This window comes from Schistocerca nitens, chromosome 1 (assembly GCF_023898315.1).
Source record: "Schistocerca nitens isolate TAMUIC-IGC-003100 chromosome 1, iqSchNite1.1, whole genome shotgun sequence".
NCBI classification, from domain to species: Eukaryota; Metazoa; Arthropoda; class Insecta; order Orthoptera; family Acrididae; genus Schistocerca; species Schistocerca nitens.
The window spans coordinates 863416066-863431112 of record NC_064614.1 but is presented as its reverse complement, the minus strand read 5'-3'; the positions used below and the strand labels follow the sequence as shown (position 1 = coordinate 863431112).

At 43.1% G+C, this 15047-nt stretch overlaps 1 non-coding gene across 1 annotated transcript; it reads right to left on the bottom strand.

Annotated features, from left to right (window-relative positions):
• Positions 1-615: 615 nt before the first annotated feature.
• On the bottom strand, positions 616-690 carry Trnap-ugg (transfer RNA proline (anticodon UGG)). Its single transcript has one exon. It is a non-coding gene; the product is annotated as a tRNA-Pro (tRNA).
• Positions 691-15047: the final 14357 nt, after the last annotated feature.

Here is a 15047-nt window from a genome sequence, read left to right as displayed (position 1 = left end):
TGCAATAGCCATTATTTTTCGACTAGGGAAAAATTAATATTCTATGGAACGCAGGAAGATTCAGACAGAGTGAATTCAGTCAAGGCCAGAGTAGGGAATTAGTGTTTCAGATCCAGCATGGAGACAATGCCCTTGCAGATCCTGCTTGGTAAAGTACCATCGCGCATTAGGCCACAGTAAATGTTGAGTCGAGATTTTGCGCACTACAACTTGTGTACGCTTTGACCATTGAATATCAAAAGCAAGGATACTAACCTACCTTCACATTGAGTGCATGAGAGATTTTCATTGGTTTAAAAAGTAGAATTATTCTCCACTAACTCAGTGCATTGACCAGCTATGTCATCATAGACGTAAGTTAGCTGATGAAGATTTTTAATCATTCTTTCTTGTGATAAAATTTGTCACGTGTAGAGATAACGATTTTAATAATCGCGAATTCAATATGTCCAAGAGTTAAATATTTTGTTGAACATGCTTGTTGTGTATCACTTGAACCCTGGAAGCACAGTTGATAAACTATGTATAGAATGAGAAAGGGAATACCAGTTTTGTTATTCTAGAATAGATCCCAAACTCTCACTTTTACTGAAACTTCCTGGCGGATTAAAACTGTGTGTCGGACCGAGACTCGAACTCGGGACCTTTGCCTTCCACGGGCAAGTGCTCTACCAACTGAGCTACCCAAGCACGACTCATTCCCCGTCCTCACAGCTTTACTTCCCGTCATTTCACTGTTATTAATTCATCAATTCTAGTTACGTGACAGCAGGATTTCTAATTGCACCTAATATTAGCTGCATTACCGAGTCAGGTTCATATTTATCTAGAACGTCTGTTTAACACGCTGGGCTTGGGAAGACAGTTCAGATGTTTGGTCCATGGTTGCACAGTCTTCCCAAAATAAAGGTACTTTAAATTTACTCTAAACGTTGGCTCAAGTACAAGGTGGCGTTTCTCCCAAAGATACCCATTTAGATTCCACGAGCATCTCTGTTAAACTTCTACATAGTCTGTACTGACCTATTGCGATTCTAGAAGAGCATCTCGGAATCCTATTTCTGCTGTTATGCGTACTTAATGAGTCGTCCGAAAACTGTGTCAATATCATAGAATTGATCACAGTAGTATCTTGCCAAGATTTCCCTAAGAGAAGCACTGAACTTTTCCAGAGCCTTTCCAACAAATCCGTTTTTGTCCACGCTAACACCAGTTGAATGTGTTCACATCATTCGATATGGTTTCTTATTTCTGCTTTGTTGACTCTGATAGGAAATAGTTTGTAGTTCCTTAAAATGTCGCTGCATTGCTTAGACATGCTAATAAGCTAATTCAATAATGTATACAGACTGAAATGTATTAACCTTTGAAACCAGCGATTCCTGCCTGAAACCACCATATCATTATTATTATTATTATTATTATTATTATTATTGAAGTATCAGTGCCTTCTGCATGAAACCTCCAATGATATTGCAAGAGATAGACATCTAGTAGTACACTGAGGTGGTCCTACGAATTTAGTACATCGTATCAGTCACTTTCAGCGTTAAAAGCGACAGTTGGTGCGGAGATAGTGCTACGTGAGTGTGACATGTGAAGTGTTTTTTAATAGTGGCCAATTGAGAGGATAATTGGCAGTCAATGGAAGTCTAGCTTAAGTTATTGTAACGTAATTTGATTTGCACTAATGCTTTTAAGAGTAGTTTCGAAATGAAATCACTGAGGCAGTATGTATTTCTGACAAAAAATTATCAAATTTTAGGTCCATCTTTGCTTGTTATTTAAGACAAAAACTTGTTTTAGGCATTATGAGTTCATGGAAGTTTCGAGATGTGGAATAGTGTCTAGGAAAATTTCGAAACTGCATTCAGATACATCCCATGAAATGGTAGGTTGTTGAAAACTGTATGTCCTAGTGCTTTCAAAGTAAAACCATCTTCTTAAAACAATTGATTGTTTACTTCTGGCTAATTTCCTCTTGTATTCGTTCCTTACTGTGATGATAAACGTTAATCTTTTGAAAAAAAATTAAATGCTTTTTATATTTTTGAGTCTCAAAGCGAAAGTATGCGCCGAAGACGGGACAAGGAAAACACACCCAGGTAGAATATGTTTGAAAACGTTTATTAAACTTAAACACTCTGCTCTGACAGCAGGAAGTACAAAACACACAGGCTTCAGCAAAGTTAAATCTTGAATATTTTTCAAGCAAAGCAAATACTCTGACTTAGATAAGTTATGACTTGAATATTTAGTACACAAATTGCGTAAATAGTGGAAGAAAACAACAGCATCTTCCAAAATTTCTCATTATAAACATAGAGTCCAATGAATTCGAGTAAGAATATCACTTTAGCACAGTCAGTAAAAGGCGTACGCTTGGTTAAGAACCCTAGAGGATGAGCCACAGTCAATGTTCAGACGGTACCGTATGGGAAAAGCCTAAATTCGGCGTGATGTCAATTACTTGTCAATTATTTGAGCTCCTGCTGTTAATGTGCAGCTTTATTGTTATTTTTCTGGGGTAAAAATTTCTAGCTTTTTAAAACCTACTTTTGCGTAACGTTTTGTCATTGTTATTGTGTGGGGTGAAATTATTATTTATTTGAGCCCAGTTGTTTAAATGCAGATTTATCACTATTATTGTTCTGGGATAACTTGTGTTAACTATCTGAAATCCAATATTGTGTATAAGATTTGTCATTTATTTTTGTGGGATAGAATCACTATTTACTGTGGAAAAAACCTTTGATTATTTAAAATGGCTGACTGAGTACACTGTTATTAATTATGTTGAGGCTGGATACCTGTAGTCAGTCGGCAGTTCCTGGTCTTGCAGTAGCGTTCTCGCATCCTGCGCACTGGGTCCCGGCTTCCATTCCCGGCGGGAGTTTTCCCTGCCTCGAGATGAGTGAGTGTTGTTGTGTTGTCTTCATCATTATCATTCATCCCCATTACGGTCGGAGGAAGGCAATGGCAAACCACCTCCGCTAGGACCTTGCGTAGTCGGCGGTGCGGGTCCCCCGCATCGTACCCTACGCTCCTCGGAGTGGGGAACCTCATCGTCATCATCACCTGTAGTCGAAATTTCATTGTCTCAGCAAAGAAAACAATTTTTACTGTTTAAAGCTGCTTTCTAGTCCAGTGGGAATGTTAGTTGTTAATTGTAATGTGATTCAAAATAAATTATTTGTATAGAAGTATGAATGATGCTGCTCTTGCATGTTATTCTGTTCCTTACACTCCAGAGCCACAGACATTGTGAAAGACGAGAGGGAGTGAGAAGGGTTCGATGACACAACGTTTCTCAAGATACTCAGGGAAACTACTACACCACGAAAGAGGTAACGACTTACCGTTTCACCAGATGCACTCCATTCTTGCTTTCGGGAATACTGAAGGAACACACTTCAAGACATGAGGCCACGTTTTCCGTCGTCACACAGCTACCAGCCAACAATGTCTTCATGGAAAACTTCCTGTTTGACGCAGATAAAGACAGCGAAGCTATCGCTCTGTAGTATGGAGTAACGGCCCTCACGACATTGTTCAACACTCAGTTGGCGAAATTGCCTACTACATCATTTACAAGACATTTGCAGAGCCGAAGGACGAGAGATTAGTACAGAGAATCAATTTTTGAGTGTACATTGGAATACGGCAATGCAGAGTAACTACATCAACACAGATGATGTTACACAAAATTACCTGATGGTATTATTAGAAAAAAAAGTTCTGCGTCCATCGTGGTGACATTATTATCGCCAGAAACAGCGTGTAAGGGAACTGACTGGAATATATTGCTAAGCAACAATCGTACAACGCAACGGATTGCGTAGATGCTCACTTTGTCTTCTTTGTCTTGCATTCGTATCCCATTATGGATATCAACTAACAAAAATCACAGATCAGAGTTTCTTTCCATCCCCTTCACGTGCCGAGCGCGGGAAGAATGATCCCTTAAATGCTTCTGTGGTGCTGTAAATTAGTCTAATCTTGTCTTCGTGGTCACTATGTAACTGATACATTGGGGGCTGCAGTATATGCCTAGATTCTTTCGTTACTTTTGTATCTTGAAACTTTCTAAGCAGGCTTTCTAGATTATTTCTATCATCTGTGTACCCGTTCTATCATACACAGGGTGACAATTATTGAACTACATGAAACAAAATCGTCATAACGTCTGAACGATTTGCGTTAGGACGTTCGACCTGCACGGTTGACCGCGGGACATGATGGGAATCAGCATGTGCAAGCATGGTTTGGTTTATCGACGAAGCCCACTTTCATTTGGATCGGTTCGTCAATAAGCAAAATTGGCGCATTTGGGGGACGCAATCCTCATTTCGCTATCGAGAAGTCTCTTGACCTTCAACTGGTGACGGTGTGGTGTGCTATGTCCAGTCACGGAATAATCGGTGCGAGATTTCTCGGTGGCACGTGAAGGTTTCTGAAGACGATTTCATTCCCATTATCCAAAGTGACCCTGATTTCGAAAAGACGTGGTTCATGCAAGTCGGAGCTCGACCCAATCGAAGCAGGAGAGTGTTTGATGTCCTGGAGGAGCACCATGCAGACTACCGTCTTTCTCTGGGATACCTAGAGGCCACTGGCATGCCTTTCAATTGGCCGCCATACTCTCCGGATCTGAACACATGCGACTACTTTTTGTGGGGCTATATTAGAGACAAGGTGTACAGCAATAATCCCAAAACCATTGCTGAGCTGAAAACGGCCATTCAGGAGGTCATCGGAAGCATCAATGGTCCGACACTTCAGCGGGTCGTGCAGAATTTGATATTCGTCTGTGCTATATCATCGCCGATGGTCGCAGACGTATCGAACATATCATAACCTAAATCCGAATATATGTAGAGACGTTTAAATGTTGAATATGCTGAGTGCACGCCGTAGTTTGTAACTAATTTACGTTTGATTTTCCATAAAGTTCAATAATTGTCACCCTGTATCTACCCATTTGCAGTATTTCTGCTTGTACTGAAACTTCGTGTTGTGTTTATCCCCGAGATACACTAACGCTGTTTATATATTCATTGCATGATTTCGTTAGTGTTGCCTGAGATTTCTCTTGAATAAATTGACGATGCAGTCGTCTATAAAAAGTGATACGTTCCGTGTTCTAAATGTGTTGTCCTGAATCACCCCTCCCTTTCTTGGATAGAATTTCAGATTTCTCAAGAGATTCTAAAAACGAGGTTAACTTACACACTGTATTAAATACCCCAGCTGTAATATATGTTTGTTTCCACGACCAGTATAGGATGTACAGAGACTGGCGCGAGTAGCTCGTGTGCTAATGTCAACGGATGTAGTTTCTATATAGCTGTGCTTAGTCATTCCGCACGGCTCCAGTGAGTAATCTTTGGTGCGTGGCAGTAAAGGGTGTTGTAAGTTTCTGACATGAAAATGAATTGCTTGCGAAGATGCTCTAGATGTGGTAACAATATGACAGAGCATTAATTTGAGATAACCGCTCCGTCACTCTACTATCATTAATCTTCTAGAAGATTAAAGTTCAGTTTTCAAGTTGGGTGCACGTCTAGTATTATTCCCGTTGCTACAGCTGGTGATAATGCAAATAATTTTAACGTCATGTGGGTCGTAGCATAGTGAATTATGTAAGTGCCATTTCCACCGAACTGAATTGCTGTATTTGTCGTACACCGATAGTCGTTGGCATTTTATGGGAACATTTATGATACATACTAATATTCGTTGCCATTTACAATAACGAAATGAGAAAGAATTAGTAGTGCAATGAGTATTCTTGCGTGGAACATTCGTTTGTTTCGATTTGTTGTGAGGCTTGAAATATCGTACAGGTTGTGAGAATGCAGAATTTATTATATATTTCTGAGATTGCTTGAATCTTCTCTCTTTTTAATTATAGGTGTTTTCAGTGTTTGAATTTGCAGCTAAACGACACTCTATACATAAATGTTACGTATGAACCAATATGAATTTCATTATAAATATCATTTCCTTAGTACGCGTCACGTCGTCTTATTCAATACTTAAAACGCTAAAATACTAAAATAACCGATGTATGGGCAGTGTTGCAGTGGCCTTTCCCAAGCTGCCAAGTAATTTATCTGGGGAGCCAGTGCTCCAATACGGTCGTTCCCAAACATCAGAAAATACGTTAATCTGAACATCGTGATTTTTGGTAGCTGATATCCATCGTGGGATACGAATGCAAGACAATGAAGGTAAAGTGAACAACTAAACATTCCGTTACGTTGTGTGATCGTTGCGTAGCAATATATTACTGTCACTTCTGTTAAAAGCTGTTTCTTTTACTAATTTTACCCCACACAATAACAATGACTAAAGCTTAGGCAGTCAGTTTTTAAATAGTAAAAAAAAGGAGAATCTCGAAACAATAATAATAACAAAGCTGCACTTAGACAGCAGCGCTGAGATATTTAATGTTCGTTCCCTACACATTATTGCTGAGAGAGAGCACGTCAATCTCATGAGAAGTTTGCCCTTCTTAGCTGCCTGATGCGGGAAATAAAACACGATGTTCGCTGGGTCTTCAGGAGGAGAGAGTTCTACATGGTTCTTTGTAACATAGTTCCACATTAGATGGTGTTGAATGTTCTTTAAGGAGTCGCTGACAAGAACGTTTTACGTAAACTGGGAAACATTTTTTCTGCATTAATTGGCTTACTAATATAGATAATAACATTTTGCTTCTTAGAAAGACCAATGACTCCTCGATGATCATGCAGAAGATAGACACCTGAAATTCTTGTAGGAGGTAAGAATGCGTGCTGGTCATTAATTGGTCATGATTCGTAGTTATTCCAATAGTCCGTAGGTCCCAAAAATTGTCTCTGTTCGTCGTCTCTGGACATGGGAGTTCGAAGTTCATAACACCTAAATTCGCATACACAGCGAATGTGCTCCCAAACAGTGAATCAGATAACTGCAGTTTGAGGAAATGTACCATCTTCGTAATGTCATGGGAATTCTGAGCTGAGTCGTGAAGCAGTGGTCACTTACAAAAGCATTGACGTCTAATTTCGAAATTTACGAGACTGCGCCGTCGCGAGGAGCTAGTATGAGATTCGAACATGCCAATAGTTGATCAGAGGCAAACAGTTTCAAATTTTATTCGAACGACTTTGCCATAAGGGCTGCCTGCCTTCCTTTGTCTAACACACGTAGAGCAAATATGCGAGGTTATGATTGGAAAGTTTTAAGAATGGGCTTGTAATTGCACAATGGCGGTACTTACATGCTGCTGTGATGCATCTCCTTCAAAATAGTCCCATTCTCACTGAACACACCGACTCAAACAATGTTTCCACTTTTGGAAACATTCTTGGAATTTTTTTTTTCCTGAAGGGTGTTAAGGACACTCTCCATATTTGCCTGGACGTCTTCAGTCGAGTCAAATCGCTTTCCTCTCAGTGAAAATTTTAGTTTAGGAAACACAAGTCCGCAGGGGCCAAATCAGGGGAATATGGTGGTTGTGGAACCAAAGGAATTGGTATAACTCTGGTCACTTGACAACACTTTTGGAATGAATTTTGCGGACACTCGACCCACGTTGAGATCTTAAGTTAAAATTGCCTGAACTGCATAGAAACTTAAATTAAGTTCATCAGCCATCTCAATAATTGTAAGTCTACGATCAGAGCGCACTAAGTCGCGAAATTTAACGTCATTTTCATTCGTTTTTGAGGTGCAGGGACGGTCGGACTGTGGTCGATCTTCAAATGATTCGCTGCCATTTTTAAATCTGTTGAACCAGACAAAAACATTTGACTGGCTCATCAAATTATCTCCAAAAGATGTTTTTAATAGTTCGTAAGTCTTAGAAGCTGATTTCTCTGTTTTAAAACAAGATTTCACGCAAGCTAGTTGCTCCGTTTTTACGTCCATTTTCACACAGACAGAATCCGACAACAAGCCCTAACAGACCCGCACTCAACCAGCTGCCACAGAGAACTGAATAAAGGAAACGCAGTTTCCTGTCAGAGGGCATTCAAAGACAAGGCAATGAGTCACTCCCCACCCTCTGTGTACCTGCTCACCAAACCAATAAGCAGTAGCAGATCCGTTCTTAAAACTTTCGAATCAAACCTCGTACGTACTCCTGTTGGCCTTATGATAGGCATCTGATCTGTGCACAAGAAGTGAACCTTGTCGTAGTTGCGTCTGTTTTACCCAAAGAAATGGTTTTACTCCGTTTTGCTGAGAACTCACATGATGCACCTTCGCCGCATACTGACTTGTGATGCAGTTAAACACAAATTCCCGAACCCTCCAGCCGCATTATGATATTGTAAGTACTCTGTTTAGGCATAGAAAACACTGGTTAGTACATCCCAATTTCTGTTTGCGTCCAGTGATGCCAGTAATTTTATTACATTCATTTTATTACAGTATGTTCTTGGCAAAAGACGCAAAATGGATCGAATTTTTATGGCCTTTGGATAATGTTTGTTTGTGTTTAGGGCGGGCTCACGACTGCTGCAGTGAGAATGCAAGTCGACGTTTTATCGTTACAGAGGATTTTCTGCAGAGTAAACGTTGTGTCTGTTCATGCTTCTATAAATTATACCAACTGAGGTCTGTTCCCTTCTGAAAGACGCATTCGCTTAACATGAATAAGCCAGCGTCGGCAAAAGTCTCCCTGGAAGATTTTGACGGTATTCCGTGTTGATATACGACTGTTAACATTTACGTCTTCTCCAATCGCGCGCAAAGTTTGGGTGCTGCGATTGAAGTTGATGAACGTAGGATTAATCTATTTTGGATTTGGAAAGTGATGGACTTACGAGATTACAAGTAATCCAAATTCTGTCGTTATTCACACAGCGTTCGGTGAGTATTTTTTCTTCATGTATGTGTGAGATACTACAGCGATACCGCCAACTAAATGCTTTGGCTGCCCTTCTAAGCAGACATGCGAAAACATGTGGATATTGTGGTATACTGATCAGTCGATTGCTGGAACTGTTTCCAAAACCGCACCCGGTTTTCAACGACTCCAGAAAACTGTCAAGTTTTATAGTGCACAGTTTGATATTAGCCGGTGGAACAATTTAAGTGAAGTTTCTTTTGGAAATTTGTGGTAAGGTCTTATGGGACCAAACTGCTGAAGTCATCGGTCCCTAAGCTTAATCACTAAATCTAACTAACTTGCGCTAAGGACAACACACAGAGGGAGGACTCGAACCTCCGACGGGGGGAGCCGCGCGGACCGTGACAAGGCGTCAACGACCGCGGGCTACCCAGTTCCTCTAAGTGAAGTTTTAGCAGGCTGTTGTTTATCACTGCCGGTAGCGTGAGCCTTGGATTTCAACAGTTTTACTTCTACTTTCCGTGATGTGCGTAAAATTGAGCACTTGGCTGCTCCTGTATGGGCCTATTCGCCACATTTGGACGCGTCAGCAGTGTCATCGAGAAGGTTGTGGATTTTGTCATCAGTATTTATTAGTGTACACAAAAATTCTTGTAGTCGATGTTTAGAATATTCGTGATCTTCGACAGAGGTTGCATCGCACCTCGATCAAAATGCATGGGATATTACCTGTTGCACGTCGTCCGTGCCCTTCTGAGGCGGTTTATCTGACTACTGCTACCAGCGTTTTAAGTATCAGACGTCGTGAAGGTGATTTGCATTTGTCTGGCAAGAGGGCCAAGGGAGTACATAATTCGATAAATAACTAACAGATGGCAGCACCAAACAAGTGATATGCGTAGTGTAAAGGTCTGATCCTGATAATCCGTTAAAGCGTCAACGGAATAGCTACAATGGTAGTATGATGCTGAATAAGAGATTGAACTATTTTTACAAATGAAAAACAGTGAGTACGCAGTTACCCGCCTAGGCAGTCGGTCGCTGTCGAAACACCTTTCTACTTGGCGTAGCAAATAGCTCCAATGAGCTCATCCGGTATAGCCTACCGAAGTGCATTCAAAGTCGTTAGATCAAAGCAACGGTCGTTTAAAAGTCTTTAGTTTCAGCATCAGATTTCTATGTCGTGATGTCAGCAGTAAGCAGAGATTTCAGTATAATACTCTCTTTATTTGCAGTCTGATAACGTATATTACAAAGAGTTTACAATATGTCAGATCGTAGATGTCCGCATTTCACCAAGTTATAAACACTTTCTCTCCTTCAGCTCCAAATTTAAGTAATTAATTCTGCAATAACCCAATCCACGAGCCATAAGGAGTCCATTAGTTTAAAAAATTTTGATTTGTTGTACCGGTCTGAGCTACAAATCTAGAGAAAAGTTTGCCTGTACTGTGGCAGCGTATTTCAGTGTACAGGACATTTTCTGGAAGAACTTTGGACGGGCGATGGTGCAGATGGTTGTTGAAATCAGCTTTGTTGGCGTCGGAAAGGTATTATCTATCGCAGATGGCAGCGGCGGGCACGCTTACAATTAAAACGGGCTCCGTGGTGTCACGGACGCAGGGTTAGGAACCCTTGATGTGGGCGGTATCAGGAAGAACACTGAGGAAAGAAAAACTCGCAGCATCGAAATATAATTAATGTAGAGTAATGATATTTTGGAAACATTTGTCTAGACACAATACTTGAGTGATTAACATTCCAAGATAGTAGGTTAATGTAAGAGCGAGATAAGCATTTCAAATCTGAGACTGACTGGCGTCACAGCTACTTTTTTGTTGTTATGCGGTGTTCGCTGTATTCGTCTATAATACTATAAATATGCATTTCCGATCGTTGGTTACCTCTTGCAATATAATAGATTGTGGACCCACTGTTAGCTTTTTCAGTTTGACGTGAAAGGTTTGAAACACTCTGTACAGGTTTAAAAATAGGGGTGAAAGACTGTATCCTTGTCTTACGCCTTTTGCAATGCGGGCTCTGGGTTCTAGGTCATCTAACTCCTATTACTCTCAAAATTAGGAACTTCATCCGTCATTTTACATTGTCGAAAGCTTGTTGTAGTTTTGCAAATCATATGACTGTATCGTAGTTAGATTATGAGGTGCAACGTTATAACTGCCTTTCTGCCCTTTTGCCTTTTTCAGTTCCAGGTCACCTGTCCTCCGTTCGACTGCCGTTGCTGATGATTTTTATTCAAAATTCAGCCAAAGGTTGGGTTCGAGTTCTTTTGTTTTCAGTGGAGGATGTCAACCCTCGGTTAGGAGTCTCCCCATCTCTATGCGTTCTTTCGTGGCCCACGTCTTACGTGCGATATATTTACCTTGACTGTTGAATATTTTGTTAACTCTTGCGATTACGACTGCATTTTTCGCCAACACGTAGCAGACATAGCACGTATATTGACAAGAGAAAGGTACAATTTTCATTTGTCTCTTGCTACGAAACACGTCGTCTGCTCGGTGCGCTGTGACTGGCTGCATAGAACAAGCAGTTGATACTCACTTTCGCTCGCAGCTGACCTCTAGGCTAAATTCGTCAACATTACTGCACGACACGAGTAAGTACGGCTCTGTCCCTGAAGTGGCGTTTTATCCTTTGCAATATATTTTCTTCCAGGAATGCTAGTCCCACAAGGCATGCAGAACTTTTGTGATATTTGGAAAGTTGGAGAGAGACTAAAAGTGTGAGGGCCAGGTCGCTAGTCGTGATGGCAGAGATGCAAATACATGGCATGAAGTTATACAGTGTCCAGTGTCCGTCCCAATAGCTGAGTGGTCAGCGGTCAGCGTAACGGATTGCCGTCCTACGGGCCCAGGTTCGATTCCTGGCTGGGTCGTGGATTTTCTCCGCTCAGGAACTGGGTGTTGTGTTGTCTTCATCATCATTTCATGCCCATCCCGCGCGCAGGTCGCCCAATGTGGCGTTGAATGTAATAAGACCTGCACCATGGCGGTTGGACCTGCCGCGCAACGGGCCTCCCGGCCAATGACGCCAACCGCTCATTTCCATTTCCATACAACGTCCAGTAACATCAATGTGGCCAGCTGTCAAAACCCGAATAATTACATTTTGCAGCGTGGACCGCTGCGAGACATTCAGGAAGAGTCAATGACATTCTGGAATGAACCGACAAGGCTGTGAAAACACAACTGCGCCAGATGTCTCGGCTGAGGATCCATGCCGCGAACAATCTGCCACGAGCAGTGCGATCGAGATGGTCTCACAGGTCTTCGATTGGCTTTAAATCGTGAAGGAGGAAAGGGGGGGGGGATGAGTTTGATGACCAGGGGAGTACAGTAAACTCATCCTGGTGCTCTTAGAATAACCCAAGAACACTGTGAGCTGTGTGACACGTTGCATTGCCCTGCCGGTAGATAACATCGTGGCGTGGAAGGTCAAACCGCGTGGCCCCGACAGATGCGTACTTGTGACGATCCAGTGTGCCTTTCACAATGGCAAGGTCACAAAAAGAATGCCGTCCGGCCTGGACCCTTCCGAAGATTGTTCAAATGGCTCTGAGCACTATGGGACTCAACATCTGAGGTCATCAGTCCCCTAGAACTTAGAACTACTTAAACTAACCCAAGGACAGCACACACATCCATGCCCGAGGCAGGACTCGAACCTGCGACCGTAGCGGTCGCGCAGTTCCAGACTGAAGCGCCTAGAAACGCTCGACCACACCGGCCGCTATGAGTTCACGAACTTAACAGTTTCTGCAATTCTTCCACCCTTGGTCCGAAAGCCATTGACGTGCACTTTTGGACGTCTGATAAATCGCTCCGTTTCCACATTATGACGACTGCGCGGATTCCCACGTCCCCCCGACACGCTTTATAAAACCTGCGCTGCTAGTGCTGCCACCTGCCCCGTCTGTGAGTGGTTATTGCACGTTGAGATCGAACATAGACGGTGGTCCCGTTAATATGGCCGCACCATGTAATGTCCAAGGAAGTTTCGCATCGCACACTCGCCGTTGCAGAGTGGAATGTTCATTGTAGACCTATACATGCGTCTGTTGCGTCCCGTGTAGTGCCTGTTTATACTACATTTTGTGCAGCTGTTGTAAAATCTGACGCTGAGGGACACTGCAGCAGAGGGCAGAGGCTTGCTGGGACCCCGCTGAGCGTCCGTTTAGCGGGTGCCCCGGCGCCCCCTCTGCCCTCGGCAGGCGGCCGTTTGACGTATGGCCCTGCGCGGCGCGGCGCCCTCCCCGGTAATTGAGCGGCGTGGCGCGGCGCCGACCCGCTCCGTCCTGGGGAGATTAATCAGCGGCCAGCCGATACGTCGTCTCGGTTTGTCACACAGCGGACGCCGCCCCGTGTCCCGACGCCGCTTTAATTGCGGGCGCTGCCTTCAGATAACGAATGAACTCTGTTTTGCGATTAATTCTCCACGCGACGTAAATCATTTGTTTGATTCCACCTTGCGCTCGTTTCTCCTTGCTTGCACAAAACTGTAGAAAACGAAACCAGTTTCTCCGTGTCACGTCCGTGTGAATTACTTCCAAAAATTTAAAACCGGTCAAAATCTGTATGGGGTACCTCAATACATTCAGACTGCCGGCCACCTTCACACCACAAACTTGACCGCCAGTAATAAACACTGAATCCGCCGAAGTATGAGCGTCCACTATTAGTGAATACAAGTATGTTTACCGGCAGGCTTATAGAAAGTTCCGCACAACACCCAGGCGTCAACGTCGTCTCAGGAGGCGCCAACATTGGAGTGTTATTCTCTTGCACTGGTCAGGTGACGCCTGGGTAGCGGTCGAGTAAGCTGCCACATTATAGATAAACAATCGGTAGACACATAGCCGGCTGCTCTCTGCCGCGCTTTCCGCGTCCCCTTACCGACCCCCGCAAGGATCATTTACCACGTCATTAAATTCCCACCTCTCCTTATTCACATTGAATACCTCAGAATAACCTACACCATCCGCAAACTCGAGTCCAACAATCCTACTCTGTCCCTTCTCCTTTCCAGTCCTAGTGTGCTGCTGCACCTCTGCCTACACATCCCAGCAACACTCCACCTACACACCCTCCACGTCCAATAACAAAGGAAATTTAACGGTCTCCCTCTCCTAGACAACGAACTCTGCTCAAACGTGAACCCATACCAAGCTGAATCCACCCTCCCCCAAAGGGCTCCATACTTCTCCTCTTACCACACCACGCCTCCTTTCCTTTCCCTGTCACTCCCCAACTCCTCCAAATTTATAGAACCCACTACGAACTACCCGTTTCTCCTTGCCCCAACAGTCACCCCAATCACTTCACCACCTCTTACCAATCCTCATCATCACCACTTTCCTAACAACAATCCCGGGGCACAACAATCGCGGGCCAGGCCCTTTTCCAGTTCTAGTGGAAATGTACAGTGCTACGTTTTAATGGTCAGTGTCTCTTCTGTCGTGTTTTTCAAATGGTTAACGTTCTAGTATTTTTTACTGTGCTCTCTGTCCACGTTTTTGTCACTGTTTTTAAACTATTAAAGAAGACAGAATTCAGAATGAGATTTTCACTCTGCAGCGGAGTGTGCGGTGATATGAAACTTCCTGGCAGATTAAAACTGTGTGCCGGACCGGGACTCGAACTCGTGACCTTTGCCTATCGCGGGCAAGTGCTCTACCATCTGAGCTACCCAAGCACGAATCACCCCCCCGTCGTCACAGCTTTACTTCTGCCAGTACCTCGTCTCTTACCTTCCAAACTTTACAGAATCTCTCCTGCGAATCTTACAGAGCTAGCAGTCCTGAAAGAAACGATATTTCGGAGACATGGCTTAGCCACAGCGTGGGGAATGTTTCCAGAATGAGATTTTCACTCTGCAGCGGAGTGGAAGAAGTAAAGCTGTGAGGATGGGGCGTGAGTCGTGCTTGGGTAGCTCAGATGGTAGAGCACTTGCCCGGGAAAGGCAAAGGTCCCGAGTTCGAGTCTCGGTCCAGCAGACAGTTTTAATTTGCCAGGAAGTTTCAAGATAAAATTATTTATTACATTCTCCCATTCACATCACCTTTTAAAATAATTTTAAATTAATGACAATTACGTCTCCTTGCTTTGTGTTTTAGCTTTCAAGTTAAGAGAATAATGCCTACTGGCTGAAGAGCAGGTTGACTGTAGCGCTTCCAGCCCACCCG